The sequence below is a fragment of the Elephas maximus genome, chromosome 7 (genome assembly GCF_024166365.1).
Source record: "Elephas maximus indicus isolate mEleMax1 chromosome 7, mEleMax1 primary haplotype, whole genome shotgun sequence".
Classification (NCBI taxonomy): domain Eukaryota; kingdom Metazoa; phylum Chordata; class Mammalia; order Proboscidea; family Elephantidae; genus Elephas; species Elephas maximus.
Window position 1 is genome coordinate 58,497,877 of NC_064825.1, and position 14,236 is coordinate 58,512,112.

General features: G+C 36.3%; 1 pseudogene; it reads right to left on the bottom strand.

The window, feature by feature from the left end:
- Positions 1-4,966: 4,966 nt before the first annotated feature.
- LOC126078971 (olfactory receptor 52N2-like) lies at positions 4,967-8,052 on the bottom strand (annotated as a pseudogene).
- Between the last annotated feature and the right edge of the window lie 6,184 nt (positions 8,053-14,236).

Genomic DNA, 14,236 nt, shown 5'->3' on the forward strand with positions numbered 1-14,236 from the left:
AAATGAAAGCATATTAACAAAGCCCTAGCCTGGCTTGATTTTACCCTGTAAACTCTATCTACATGTATGTCTAAAAAAAGACCAAAAAAATAAGCAAAAAAGAAGCCAACACCTAAAAACAAAAATGACAACAAAAAGCCAACAAGCCCGTCACCGTGGAGTCCACCCTGACCCATGTGAGCGTGTGTTACGGAGTAGGACTGCTTCACGGGGCGTTCTTCGTTTTAATCTTGGGAGAAGCAGTTCACCAGGCCTTTCTTCCTCAGAGCCTCTGAGTGAGTTGGAACCACCAAACTTTAGGTTAATAGCTGATGACAAACCACTTGTGCCACCCGGGCTCTTTTGTGCATATGTGCCTGCTCTTATTCCCAGGCCAGCTACTAATACTTGCTTTTGTTCCATCAACAATTTCCAAATTGTCAACACTGTTTAAGTACTACTGATTCTCTTCCCCGCCCCACCCCACCACATAATTTCCCTTCCTCTAAGAAGTTTTTTGTATGTGCCCAATGGGTTATAGTCAATTAAGTATGTGAGCACCTACTTATTATAGAAATATTATGGGACTCAGCCGAATCTACCTACAAGTCTAAAACCTGTCAAGTCTAGGTTTTTTAAGTCAGAACTATCAAAAAACAGAAGACCAGACAGTTATATAATAAGTTACAATTTATAGAGTGTGGCCATCTGCATTTGCATTAAATCTCTAATTGTTTATTGCTGGTAAATATCAAAAATTTTTGTAGCATTTATATTGAACCAATAACTTTGTTAAACTCTTAATTCTCCTAGTTTCTAATGATTCTCACCAAATTTTTATGTAGATTAGTGCAAAATTTATAATAAACATAATTTAGTGATTTGGTGTATTATTTCTAGCCCTGAAATAACTGTGAAAAATTATATTGGGAAAGGTGCAATCCTTATTAATTTATTTGTTTTTTATTTTTTGAGAACTGTTAGCTTTCCACTTTTTTCTGTGTTTTGGAACATGCATCTAACTTGAAATCTTTCCTGATTAAAATCATAAGACTCTAGGGTCTTTTATTTATCTTTTGAGAAAATTCTTCTTTATATTTTTTTAACTTCTATCTTAGTTATTGCTGGTTTTAGACCATGAACTTGAGTTATCCATTTTCCCAAAGCACTGGACATTGTACTGCATTTTCACAAATTATTATATATCACCTTCTGTTATCTTTTAATATAACACCTACCCAGTCTGTACTGCAGTTTTCATTTTGGTACTTCTTTTTTGACAGGATTTAGCCTAGAGTTTTCTACAGGAGCTATATTTTAACCATTAGTTTCAATCATAAAAGATTTTTAAAATGACATCATATAAACATTCTCAATGTATAAAAAAGATAAATTCAAATAGTTCTAATTGAAGCACAGAGAGATTCTGAAAAGTGCCAGCTTTGGCTCTGTTTGATAGCCAAAGGTTGGAAACCATTGACATGCATTTTACCTTGTGTTTTGCCCTTTTTCATTGCAAAAATTGCTTTAAAAAATCATCAGCTCTAGTCTTTTCCTGATTTCTGGTATTTAATAAAAGTTTTGCTGATACAATTTTCTTTCTCCTCTCCATTATTTCTTCATTATTGTTTTGTAGAACACCTCGGTCTAAATAATTGACTTATTTTCATTTTAAAAGCATGACATGATTGTAAATCTATTTTAGCTCTGAAAATAGCATTGCATCTATGCCATATCCAGTCTTGGTAATCTTATTTTTATGGTTTCTAAAATGATTTTTTTTTTAAATGATAATTTTCTTTCTTTCTTTCTCACTTTCTTTCTCTGTCTCCTTCACTCTCTCTTTATTTCTCCCTCTCCCTCCACCCTTCAATTAGGAGCTGTTTATGATGATGAACTAACCAAATAGAACATGCTTGTGGGGTTCCACAGACCACAGACTTAAGTGGAATTTTGGGAAGGCCAGTCTCTCCCTCTCCTAAAATAGCCCTACTTCAGGGGAAAGGAAAATGGTGTAATTCTAGATACAGAAATTCTGAGCAGACAACAATCTTTTCATCTCAACAGAGGAATAAAAATTAAGGTGCCTCTAGAAGTTGAATCTACTTGACGGAAATGGGTTTTTGTTTTTTCTTTGGAATGAAACACATCAAGGTTAAATTCTTGGTCACTTACCAGCCCTGTGAATGCAGTAACTCTAAACTTCAATTTGCTCCCCTCTAAAATACTTTTAACCATTGACTAGAGTAAACCTTGGAGATTTTCAGCGCATCCTGGAATGTAATAATACGTATAATACTATCACAATTAATTTTAGTAATTTTATTTTGCTTATAAAGTAAATGTAATTAAGATCATGTCTAGCCATTCCTCAAAACCTCCAGTGTTCTTTCATCTCACTTAGTGCAAAAACCAAAGTCCTTACTATTGTTGGCAAAACCCTACATGATTAGGACCCTTTTAAATCTCAGATTGTGCCTCCCACTACTCTAATGCTGACTCTCTTAGTCCATCCATACCTACCGGAGGTTTCTCAAACTCAACTAGCATGTGTACAACTTAGGGCCTTTGAACTTGCCTTTGCACTTCACTGTCTGATAAGTTCATCTCCAGGTATTACCATGATCGGTATTTTGATGATTTCAGGTCTCTCTACTCAGTGTCAACACAAAAGTGAAGCTTTTCTCTGCCTCCGAATTTTCAAGTGCACCACTCTCGCCAATATTGACATTACACATCTTACTTTCCAGTTTTTTTTTTTTCTCCACAGCAAGTAGTATTGTCTGTTGTTCCTTTTGAATGTAAAATTTATATGCATAGTGATTTTTGTCTTTTGTTCACTGTTGTATTTCTTGCACTTAAAATAGCTATTGGCACAATAAAAATGTGTGGAATGAATAAATAATTAAATGTGTGGAATGAATAAATGATTGACTGGATGAATAAATTTCAAACCATTTTTTTCTTTATTGTTGTTCTCTGGTTTGTACATAAATACTTTAATAAGTTAATGTACATATTAAACACTAAGAGTGCATCTAGAGTAAGGCAAACATAATTTTATGATACCTGGGATTTAAACATAATTTTAAGGAAATTGGAGATAATACAATTGGCTAGAGAATATGGGAAGCCCTGGTAACACAGTGGTTAAGTGCTTGGATACTAACGGAAGGGTCAGCCGTTCCAACCCATCAGGAGCTTCTCAGGTGAAAAGATGCAGCAATCTGCTCCCATAAAGATTACAGTCCAGAAAACCTTATGGAACAGTTCTAATCTGTCATATACAGTAACTATGAGTCAGAATGGACTCAACAGCACACAACAACAGAGTATATGGAGTAGATACAAGCACTTGCCTCTCCTGTCATTTCACATGCCCTAAGGGCAAGTGTATGATGCAGAGGAAAAGTTGCAGAAGAACAGATTTGGTTTTGAGTAATATTGAACCTATACATGCAGTTAGAAATTCCTAATAAGGTAATGAGATTACTGTCACTAGATGTATCCAAGCAATGGGAGAATGGCATGTGTCGTGAGCTTTCTTGTCAGGAAGTAGGGCTACACTGGAGTTCCTTCCAACGCTTGCACTAATTCATTTTCAGCAATAGTGATCTTACCACTGTCTAAGGAAATCTTCTCCATCTATGGAGAGTAGAAACATTTACTCTATTACCGTACAGAAGTGTGCTTGCCTGTAAAATTATCTGTTTGGTCCCTGTTGTCACATTAGTATCACGGATTCTCCATCCTCCAGTGGCTAAAAGCCACTGCCATCAAGTCAATTCCAACTCATAGCAACCGTATAAGACAGAGTAGAACTGCCCCATAGCGTCTCCAAAGATGTACTCTTTATCAAAGCAGACTGCTGCATCTCTCCTCCATGGAGTGAATGGTGGGTTTGAACAGCCAACCTTTTGGTTAGCAGCCAAGCATTTAACCACTGGACCACCAAGGCTCCTTCCAGTGTCTAAACAATGTTTCATTTTTCCCACTTCTTTTTCTCTGTCCTAAAGACAATTTGAAAATCTCTTTGGTTTCAGAAGTCTAGAAAGTGAGATAATTCAGAGTATTCCTTATTCAAACATGTTCTGATTCAAATCCCTCCTATTTAGTAGCAAGATTGCTTGTTCATCTTGTTTTATTTTTCCTTTTGTATCAACCAAACTCACCGTGTCACCAGATGCTTTAAACCCCACGTTCATGACTGGTATTACTCAGAGAAAATTGCAACGCATTAAAAAAAAAAAATAAAAATAACAGCACATACCAGGTTATCTGGGGAGTTTCTACACAGAAGGACAAATAATTGTTTGGAGCTTCACAGATAGATTTCCCAAAGTCTCTGTTACCAGAGGAGTGAAATTTTAGTTTTGCTCAAACTGGATCTATATTTAGATTATATTTGAGCGGGAGGAAAATATATATATAAACTTCAAATTTTAACATATTTTCCATAGGGGGAAAAGACATCTACTGAATTATAAGCATGGGGTTATATCTAGCTTCCCAGAGGACTTCAATTCTAGCTTTATAACTTTTGGCCTAGCTTTATCTACATGGCATGTATGGGTTTCAAAGCTTTCTCAAAAATATTAAGAATAAACACTTTCAGAATCTTCTATACTGGAGACTCATTAAAATATATTTTCTGCAATAAAGTGGGGTTCTATTGATCATTTGAAATAATGCAGTATTAAATGCATTGTTTATCCCTTCCTGATCCCCCCTGTCTTAGAAGAAATCTAACATTCTTTACGTGATGTTACTTTATCTGCTCCTAATCAAATGTAAGGAAACGTTGTTGTTGTCAGGTGCTATGGAGTCAGTTCCGACTCACAGCGACACTGTACACAACAGAACAAAACACTACCTGGTCCTGCAGCATCCTCACAATCGTTGCTATGTTTGAGCCCATTGTTGCAGCCTGTGTGTTGATCCATCTTGTTGAGGGTCTTCCTCTTTTTCACTGACCCTCTACTTTACCAAGCATGATGTCCTTCTCCAGGGACTGGTCCCTGCTAATAACATGTCCAAAGTGCTTGAGACAAAATCTCTCCATCTTCCCTTCTAAGGAACATTCTGGCTGTACATCTTCCAAAACAGATGTGTTGGTTCTTCCGGCAAGAAACAAAGAGGGCTGAAATGAAACTGTCCCAATGGTGAAAATATTTCTTGGAAGAAAATAGAAAACATTGTGACCAGAATTTAATATCACCCCCTAGTTTGTCGACTCATAGATTCTAGCCTGTTGGCCCTAATTCAGTTGTGTCTTAGTTTTCAAAGGTATCATTTGTCATGGTTATCCATAACTTTTTGTGTGTGTAATGGGAAAAATGATATAAAACGAATTGGAGGTTGTTAGGTTTCTCAAATCAGTTTTGCTTGTTGCATTTTATTTCTGCGGATTTTCAGTTTATGTTCTGGTTTTATTTTGTTGCTGTTGATGCAGCTGCTGCCTCCAAATCCCACCCCACTGCGTATTGTTATTGTTATTTTTATTAATATTCCATCTTAATGTTTTGAGATATATCTAGCCTTGCTTTTTGTATAGTTCATATTCCTTATCTATAAAATGGAGATAATTAAGCCTATCCCATAGTTTTGATGTAAAAGTTTAATGGAATAAAATATATAAACCTTTATACTTCCTGACAAATTCATCTGTTTAATAAATGACATTTTAGGAAAAGTACTTTCTTGATCAGTTTGACAGTGTTTTGGTATGGGTTCAGTGAAAACACTCTGATGAACAAAATTTCCAAAACCAAAAACATAATCCCAAGGTATAATAAATTTATTAGTGATAAGCTACTCAACATCCTACAGTTTATTTTAGGTGGGGTCACTTCTATAATTTTAGTATTTTTTAAAATGTCAGGTCTTGCTCTCAAATGTGTGAAAATTGTATTGTAAAAATACATTTGATTAATATATTTCACAATCATTTTATCCTATACAGCATAATATTAAAATATATCATTTATATTGAGATAAAAGGAAATTAATTTTTACCAATATAATTAATCTCTCTAACTGCGTATCTATTTATATCCATTTCATGATCACATTCAATTTATTACCCCCATTATCTCTTGGGCTATGCTCTTTTTCTTTCTCTTTTTCCACTCAATCTTACTATTTCTGAATACCACACTAGTCCTTCCACCTCCCTTTTCTTATTCCTCAGCTAGTTCCAGAAATCTGAGTAAGGTACTCATTTCTCCATTGTCCCTGACCACTCAACTGTTTCCCCTCTACAAAAAAAATAATAAATAAATACAGGTAAAGCAGTGAAATCAAGAAATCCTTACTTGGTAAATTACATAGATTTTCTTTAGTCTCCTTTGTCCTGCTTCTAAATACTGTCTTCAAACAGCTGGCAAATGGTACCCACTCTTTTTGAAAATTCTGCTTGATATTAATTCCAAGGAGTACTTCACAGCTCATGTTGAACTCCAGTGATGATACTTACTCCAGTTTCATTTCTGTACACACTGGTATAGTCCTATGAGTCTAAATGGGCCATAAGATATCAATGTGCAGACAAAGGGATTTTTTTTTGTAAAGTTATACAGAGTAACTATGAGTTGTAACTGACTCAATGACAATGGGGGTCAATGGGGATACAAACTGTGTATAAATATGGAATAGGAAAGATGATAGGACCCTGAAATTTAGCACAGTTGCTCTTGGGAAGAGTTTCATGCTTTCCTGCAGTGTCCCTTATGTCCCTTCCACAATTTTCTTGAGCCTTTCTAGGTAATCTGACATTCTTTATCCTTTCCTGTATTATTACAGGCAGTACCTAGACCAAGGTGCATTAATCACCAACAGTTTTAATTAAAGTTGAATATCGTAACTATATCAACCTGTGTGTATTTTCCACAAAGTCTCACTAACGTTTAGTTTATTTGTGAAAGGTATACTTCTTTTCTCTCTATCTCATTTTTTTTTCCTATCATATTAGAGGTCTTGGGTTAAAAATTTTACGTTTGTTTAGTACCTTTTATGGCAAAAATCCACAGGTATTTTATCCTGTAATGAGCTCATTTTTGTTGAATTTTGCATTTGCTCTCTACATCAATAATTTTTCTTTCTTTATCTGTATGCTAAATGCAGAATTCTGTATCATATATTTATCTCATAGTCAAAATACCTTTCTAGAGAACAATTTCATCACTTCTTCATGGATCTGCTTGGTCTTCACTCCGTAGACAATTGGATTCAAAGTGGGAGGCAGCAATACATAGAGATTGGCAATAAAGATGTGGATATGGTGAGGTATGGTGTGTCCACCAAAGCGGTGAGTGAAGAAGTTAAAGAAAGCTGGAACATAGGTAATGACAATAGCACATATGTGTGATGTACAGGTGCTGAAGGCTTTGTGGCGAGCATCTGCAGATGACAGATTCAGTACAGCACGGATGATCATGATGTAAGACAGAGAGATACAGAACATGTCAAATCCCGCAATCAATATGGCAGCTATGAGACCATAGATAGCATTAATCTTGACATTGCCACAGGATAATTTGGCCACAGACATATGGTCACAATAAGTGTGTTGGATAAGGTTGCCCCTGCAGTAGGGAAGGCGCTTGATCAGGAAAGTGATTGGGATCATGAGCAACACACTTCGCATGAAGGTGGCAAGCCCAACCTTGATAGTTACAGTGTTGGTGAGGATGGTGGAATAGCGTAGAGGGTAGCAAATGGCCACACAGTGGTCCACAGCCATGCGCATATGTATATGTATGAAAAACATCTGTACAAGGCAAGCATTAAAGTCAATCTCTTTGAGACTGAACCAAAAGATGCATAACATATTGGGGACAAATGAAGTGCACTCACTAAAATCTGTAAAGGACAACAGGGCTAGAAAGTAATACATGGGCCGGTGCAGGTTCTCCTCATGGCTGATGAGGTAGACAAGCCCACAGTTACCCACTACAGCAACAACATACATGAAGCAGAAGGCAGGGAGATCCAGATGTGTGCATCTTCCAGCCTGGGAATTCCACTGAGGATGAAGTACTTTGGTGTCAGACTGGAGGTGCTGGCTCCATGCATGGTGGTCAGCTGGACGGCATGTTACTGTCTGCACCGTTCTGCAGAAGACGAGAGCACCGTTGTGCTGAAGACATGGATTTAAGAAAAAAAAATCATCTCTTTGTATCCAGACTATAGTCTTTAATTCTACTGAGTGATCCTGATCCTGTTCCTGAATCAACAGAATAAAAAAAACCAATTACCATTCAGCCAATTCCATCTCATGCTGACCCCATGTGTTACAGAGTAGAATTGCTTCATAGTTTTTTCTTGGTTGTAGTCTTTATGGAAGCAGATTCCCAGGCATTTTTTCAGTGGCACTGCTGGGTGGGTTTGAACCCTCAACCTCTGGGTCAGTAGATGAGCACAATCCGTTTGTGCCACCGAAGGATCTAAGAAAATGAAAGCATAGTAAGAAAACCTTAGCTTGGTTTGATTTTATACTGTAAACTTTGTCTACATGTGTGTCTAAAAAAGAACAAAAAACAAGCAAAAAAAAAAAAAAACCCAACATCTAAAAACAAACAAACAAAAGCCAACAAACCCATTGCCACTGAGGACATTCTGACTTATGTAACCATATATTACAGACTAGAACTGCTTCTTAGGGGTTTCTTGGTTTTAATATTTGGAGAAGCAGTTTGTAAGGACTTTCCTCCTCAGAGCTAATAAGTGAGTTGGAACCACCAAACTTTAGGTAAACAGCTGATGACAAACAGCATGCGCCACTCAGGTTCTTTTGTCTATATGCACCTGTTGTTATTCCCAGGCCAGCTTTTGTTACCTCAACAATTTCCAAGTTATCAAATCTGTTTAAATACTACTGTTTCTCTTCTCCCCCCACCCCACACACATAATTTTCCTTCCTCCAAGAAGTTTTTTATATGTCCCCAATGGGTTATAGTCAATTAAGTATGTAAGTACCTACTTACTACACAAACATATTATGGGACTCAGCCTAACCGACCTACAAGTCTAAAACCTGTCAAGTCTAGGTTTTTTAAGTCAGAATTATCAAAAACAGAAGACCAGACAGTTATATAAAAAGTTACAACTTATAAAGTGTTGCTGTGTGCCTTTGCATTCTCTAATTGTTTGTTGCCGGTAAACATGAAAAGTTTTTGTAGTATTTACATTTAACCAATAATATTGTTAAACTCTTAATTAATTCTTATAGTTTCTAATGATTCTCATCAAATTTTTATGTAGGTTAGTGCAAGATCTATAATGATCATAATTTAATGTTTTCTTTTGGTGTATTATTTCCAGCCCCCAAATAAATATGAAAAACTGTATTGGAAAAGATCCAATCCTTATTAATGTATTGGTTTGTTTTTTTGAGAACTGGTGGCTTTCCACCTTTTTTCTATGTTTTGGAACATGGATCTAACATGAAACCTTTCCTGATTAAAATCATAAGACTCTACGGTCTTTTATTTATCTTTTGAGAAAATTCTTCTTTATATTTTTTAAATGTCTTCCTTAGTTATTGCTGGTTTTAGACCATGAACTTGAGTTATCCATTTTCCCAAAGCACTGGACATTGTATTGCATTTTCACAAATTATTATATATCACCTTCTGTTATCTTTTAATATAACACCTACCCAGTCTGTACTGCAGTTTTCATTTTGATACTTCAATTTTTTTTTCTTTTTTATTGTATAGGAGTTATGTTTTAATCATTAGTTGTAACCATAAAAGAGTTTTTAAATGACATCATATAAACATTCTCAATGTAAAAAAGGCTAAATTCATATAGTCCTAATTGAGGTACAGAGAGGCTCTGAAAAGTGCCAACTTTGGCTCTTCCTGAAAGCCAAAGGTTGAAAACCATTGACCTGCATTTTATCTTGAGTTTTGCCCTTTTTCATTGCAAAAATTGCTTTAAAAAATCATCAGCTCTAATCTTTTCCTGATTTCTGGTATTTAATAAAAATTTTGCTGACACAATTTTCTTTCTCCTCTCCATTATTTCTTCCTTACTGTTTTGTAGCACACCTTGGTGTAAATAATTGACTTATTTTCATTTTAAAAGCATGACTATGATTGTAAATCTATTTTAGCTCTAAAAATAGCATTGCATCTATGCCATATCCAGTCTTGGTAATCTTATTTTTATGGTTTCTAAAACGATAATTTTCTTCTTTCTTTCTTTTTCTCTCCCCCTGGCCCCTTTTTTCTTTCTCTTTCTCTCTTCCTTTCTCTGTCTCTTTCACTCTCTTTTTCTTGATTTCTCCCCCCTCACCCATTTTGTGATGTTTCATTAACTAAATGGAACATGTTTGTGGGGTTCCACAGAGCACAGACTTAGGTGGAATTTTGGAAGGCCAGTCTCTTCCTCTCCTAAGATAGCTCTACCTCAGGGGGAAGGAAAATGTTTTAATTCTAGATACAGAAATTCTGAGCAGACGGCATTCTTTTCATCTGGAATAAGGAGTAAAAAGTAGGGTGTCTATATAAGTTGGAATCTACTTGATGTCAATGGGCTTTTTTTGTTTGTTTGTTTGGAATGAAACAGATTGAGGTTAAATTCTTGGTCACTTACTAGCCCTGTGAATGCAGTAACTTTAAACTTCAATTTGCTCACCTCTAAAATACTTTAACCATTGACTAGAGTAAACCATGGAGATTTTCAGCACAGCCTGGAATGTAATAATACGTATAATACTATCACAATTAATTTTAGTAATTTTATTTTGCTTATGAAGTAAATGTAATTAAGATCATGTCTAGCCATTCCTCAAAACCTCCAGTGTTCTTTCATCTCACTTAGAGTAAAATCCAAAGTCCTTACTATTGCTGGCAAAACCCTACATGATTAGGAGCATTTTAAATCTCAGATTATGTCTCCCACTACTCTAACTCTGACTCTCTTAGCCCATCCATACCTTACTGGAGTTTTTTAAACCAAACAAGCATATGTACAACTTTAGACCTTTGAACTTGCCTTTGCACTTCACTGTCTGATAAGTTCATCCCCAGGTATTACCATGATGGGTATATTGATGGTTTCAGGTCTCTCTACTCAGTGTCAATACAAAAGTAAAGTTTTTCTTTGCCTCCGAATTTTAAAATGCACCACTCTTGCCAATATTGACATTACACATCTTACCTTCCAGTTTTTTTTTTTTCTCCACAGCAATTAGTATTGTCTGTTGTTCCTTGTGAATGTGAAATTTATATGCAGAGTGATTTTTGCCTCTTTTGTTTACTGTTTATTTCTTGCACTCAAAGTAGTTACTGGCATGATAAAAATGTGTGGAATGAATGAATGATTAAATGGATAAATATATTTCAAATCTTTTTTTGTTCTCCTGTTCGTACATAAATACCTTAATAAGTTAATATACATATTAAAAACTAAGAGTGCATCTGGAGGAAGGTAAACATGGTTTTATGATATCTGGGACTTAAATATATTTTTTAATGAAATTGGAGACATATAGAACTGGCTAGAGTATATGGGGAGCTCTGGTAACACAGTGATTAATCACGTGGCTGCAGCCCACCAGCAGCTTCTCAGGAGAAAAGATGTGTCGATCTGCTCCCACAAATATTACAGCCTAGGAAACCTTATGGAACAGTTCTACTCTGTCATATATAGTCACTATGAGTCAGAATTGACTCAATAGCACACAACAACAGAGTATATGCAGTAGTTCAAGCAATTGCCTCTTGTGTCATTTTGCATGTCCTAAGAGCCAGTACATGATAAAGAGGAAAAGTTACAGAAAAATAGATTTGGTTTCCAGTAATATTGAACCTATTCATGCAGTTAGAAATTCCTAGTAAGATAACGAGATTACTGTCATCAGATGTATCCAAGCAATGGGAGAATGGCACGTGTTGTGAGTTTTCTCATTGGGATGTAAAGCTACACTGAAATTCCTTCCAACTCTTGCACTAATTCATTTTCAGCAATAGAGATCTTACCACTGTCTAAGGAAACCTTCTACATTTACGGAGAGTAGAAACATTTATTTTACTATTGTACAAAAATGTCCTTGCCTATAAAGTTATCTCTTTGGTCTCTGTTATCGTATTAGCATCATGGAGTCTCCTTCCTCCAGTGGCTAAACCCATTGCCATCAAGTCAATTCCAACTCATAGTAACCCCATAAGACAGAGTAGAACTGCCCCATAGTGTCTCCAAGGATGTAATTTTTACTGAAGCAGTCTGCTACATCTTTCTCCCATGGAGTGAATGGTGGGTTTAATGACTGTGCCACCAAGGGTCCTTCCAGTGTCTAAACAACGTTTAATTTTTGCACTTATTTTTCTCTCTCCTAAAGACGGTTTGGATACCCTGGTGTCGTAGTGGTTAAGTGCTACAGCTGCTAACCAAGAGGTCGGCAGTTCAAATCTACCAGGCGCTCCTTGGAAACTCTACTGGGCAGTTCTACTCAGTCCTATAGGTTCCCTATGAATTAGAAATGACTCGATGGCAGTGGGTTTGGTTTTTTATTTTAAAGACAGTTTGAAAATCTCTTTGGTTTCAGAAGTCTAAAAAGTGAGGTAATTCAGAGTGTTTCTTATTGAACCATGTGCTGATTCAAATCCCTCCTATTTAGTAGCAAGATTGCTTGTTCATCTTATAAAATTGTTTTGCTTCTCCTTCTATATTACCCAAACTCACCCTGTCACCAGATATCGCCACGTTCATGACTGATATTACTCAGAGACAATTGCAATGCATTAGAAACCTTAAATAACAACACTTGCCAGGATCTCTGGGGAGTTTTCAAGCAAAAGCACAAAAAATTGTTTGGGGCTTCACAGATAGATGTCCCATAGGTTTCTGTTAGGAGAGGATTTAAATTTTAGTTTTGCTCGAACTAGACCTATATTTAGATTATATTTGAGCAGGAGGAAAAAAATATATAAATCTTAAGATTTAGCATATTTTTCCTGTGGGGAAAAGACACCTACTGAATTATAAACATGGGATTATACCTAACTTCCCAGCGGACTTCAATTCCAGCTTTATAACTTTTGGCCTAGCTTTATCCACATGCCATGTATGGGTTTCAAAGCTTTCTCAAAAATATTAAGAATAAACACTTTCAGAATCTTCTATGATGGAGACTCATTAAAATATATTTTCTGCAATAAAGTGGAATTCTATAGTTCATTTGAAATAATGCACTATTAAATGCATTGTTTATCCCTTCCTGCTCCCCTCTGTCTCAGAAGAAATCTAACATTCTCTACATGATGTTTTTTTACTAGCTCCTAATCAAATGTAAGGAAACGTTGTTGTTGTCAGGTGCCATCGAGTATGTTCGGACTCATAGCCACACTGTGCACAACACAGCAAAACACTGCCTGGTCCTGCAGCATCGTCACAGTCATTACTGTGTTTGAGCCTGTTGCTGCAGCCACTGTGTCAATCCATCTTGTTGAGGGACTTCCTCTTTTTCCGTGACACTCCACTTTGCCAAGTATGATGTCTTTCTCCAGGGACTGGTCCCTCCTGATAAAATGTCCAAAGTACTTGCGACAAAATTGCTTCATATTACCATCTAATCTGTACATCTTCCAAATCAGATTTGTTCATTCTGACAAGAAACCTAGAAGGCTGAAATGAAACTGTCCCAATGGTGAAAAGATTTCTAGGGAGGAAATAGAAAACATTGCGAACAGAATTTAATATCACGCCCTAGTTTGTCGACTCATGGTCACCCCATATACTTCAGAGAAATGTGCTTCAAAGGGTTTTCAAGACTGTGACCTTTCAGGAGAAAATCTAAGGATCTTTCTTTTGAGACATCTCTCATTGGGTTTGAACTACCAAACTTCCAGTTAGTAGCCAAGCATTTAACCATATGCGCCACCCAAGGACTCCTCCATGATATTTAGGGGTTGCCATGAATAGGAATGACTCTACTACAACTGTTAGTAGTAGGTAGTTGGTCAAAGTGAGTGCAGGCTACGGGAAGGCAAAAACAGTAAGGAGAAATCTGATGCAGTAGTCCATCTTTCTCTTTGAACAGGCAGCTACAGTGAGCAGGAACCCAGAAAATCTGTATTTTCTCTGGCGGTGAACCAACCTAGCCAAAGCACACAACACAAAACAAAACAAGCCATACACCACAGGAAGAGTGAGAGTCACCAATAATCAGAAATCTCATCTAGAGCAGACAGCTACATACGTAAATGAAAAAAAACAGAAGGCAAACCTGCCACTTGAAATATGCTGAATT